Source organism: Penaeus chinensis, chromosome 26, assembly GCF_019202785.1.
Source record: "Penaeus chinensis breed Huanghai No. 1 chromosome 26, ASM1920278v2, whole genome shotgun sequence".
NCBI lineage: Eukaryota > Metazoa > Arthropoda > Malacostraca > Decapoda > Penaeidae > Penaeus > Penaeus chinensis.
In genome coordinates this window covers 16,535,219-16,537,718 of record NC_061844.1, presented here as the reverse complement: position 1 = coordinate 16,537,718, position 2,500 = coordinate 16,535,219, and positions in this window count along the sequence as shown.

Genomic DNA, 2,500 nt, shown 5'->3' with positions numbered 1-2,500 from the left:
GCCCCCCACCAGGAGAGAGGGAGCCTCCGTCTGCCGGCCTCTGGATGCTCCAGTTTCACTCGACGGCGTTTGTGTTTGTGTGTCGGTCTCAGCAAAGTTATACTTATGGTTGACTTCGAGACGTTCGTCCTGACGGCAACCACACGCCTTCCACCAGATACTAACGGATTGTTCATGGATTCTTCCTCTCATAATTTGCTTTTGTGTGTTTAGTCCCGTTTCTCTGCTGCCAAGCCCTCCCCCCAGATGTGAGCGTACGAGACCACTGCAAGCCACTGGATGTAACGGGTGACCACCGCAAGCCATCAGATGTGAGCGTAAGAGACCACGTGTAAGCCACTAGATGTAAGCGTAAGAGAGATGGTCTTGGGCGGTCAATGAAAGGGGTCTTAGCTTGCTGGTTTATTTCTAAAGATAGATATGAGACCCCCTAAGAGACCCCCGTGTCCCCGGGTGGAGGACGAGCTGGTGGAGCTGGACCCTGTGCGGCTTGGTCTTGTCTACCGTGTCTCTCTCTTCGTCTTACGCACGTGCCCTTTTATGCGGCGGTTCCCTTCGAGGGCGGATGTTTATTCCTGTGCGAAAAGAGAAAGCCAGGCAGCACCTGCGTCCTGCCCAAGGAGAAGGGCAGCTGCTTGGACGGAGGTGTGAAGGCTGCCATCCGGTCTTGCTACGTATTGTTGACATCGCTCTTGGTCTCCCTACATGAACGGCCAGATACCCACTGACCATCTGATATGTAAAGCAGTCTCTTATTTATGAATAACTAATTAGTTTTAATTTCTAAGAGGCTATTGTGTTGTCACGTTTCTTTATATATGGATTAATGAGAGTGACACCTTTTAGTTTCTTTTTTGTTCCCTCGACCGAATTTCTAGCACTTGAAAAACACTTTTTACACTGTAGAGTATCGTTTAGCACACTGGGACGCACAAGAAACTCAAAACAGAGATCGGGGTTTCCCATAACTTTAATGTATTCACGTGCTGCAATCTACACATAATTGATTGGGACAATTAATCAATCAAATTCAAGCATTATGTTTTTGTCTTTTTAGATGTCAACATATATCCTTTTAGCGTGGCCTTGTTTCACAGAAATGTCAGATAGACCGCCGGGCCGAATGGCCACGCCCCCTGGCAGACACGCGTGTCAGGAAAATGAATCACGCCATGTGCATACATAAAATATTCAACGTTGCAATTGGAAACTCAAATTATATGGATTAAATGTATTTAATTTGATATTTTCACGTACAAAGTGTATCATTGATGTATTATACACAGACACACAGACGCAGACACAGACACACACACACACACACACACACACACACACATATATATATATATATATATATATGTATGTATGTATACTAATGTATGTCTATATGAATATACGAACGCACACGCTGTTGTTGATAATTGTGGAGATGAGAAAAAAATGAGATATTCTTGCTTCGATATTTCCGTTCCCAGAGGCGAGCGCTCTGTTTTACTTCCATTTATATAATCATATGGTTTTGCCCTCCATGCTATTACTAACTTTTTTGCTACAACAATATACATATTCAAAAAGATTTTCCAAAAGAATAACGATAAAGATAATAATGATAATAATATTGGTAATGATCATGATACTACTACTACTACTGCTACCAACAAAAACAACAACAACAATAATGATAATAATAATAATAATGATAATAACAATGATAATCATAATAATAATAATAATAATAATAATAATCATTATTATTATTATAATAATAACGATAATGATAATAATAACGATAATAATAACAACGATAATAATAATAATAACAATAATAATAGTAATAATAATAACAACAACAATAATAATAATGTCGACTGGGCAAGTCGACGAACCAAACTGGTCCTCCCGCGCAGTCAGGCCCGTTCACGCTCGCAAAAAACTGGTCGTCTACAGAAATCTGCTTCACTTCGCTTCTCTAGACGTCAATCTTTGCGATAGCTTCCCATTTTGCCCCGATAACATGCAGTCTTGTTCGCATATATGCTGTTTTTTCCGAGTAACAACTCGCCAATTTCGAGGTCCATTTCAACATCAGCGTTAGCTTGTAGCCTCTGCCAAAGTGCAGATCGCTGAAAAATGAAGCAGTCGTTCTAGAGTTCAAGGTTGACTCGGTATTCTTCTAATAGACGCTCTTCAATGCTTGCATTCGTTGCTTTCGGCATTCTTCGCCTTAATACGTTGCTCCCTTCCAAGCACCTTCAGTCGTCTTTGAATGCTCTCGAGCCCCTTCTGGTAGTCTTCAGTCAACAACTAGAAATCAATATGTTCTTTTTTCTGTGTGAACTTTGCGATGGTGAATTAACATAGCACTTGGAACTGAAATGTGCCTTTGACAAATGACATGAGCTGTACCTGCGCGTCGTTTTCCTAAGGATGCAGCCACTCCATTTCAAAGAAATCACCCCAATTAACGGACATCTTAATCGCATTTTCAATGCCGCAT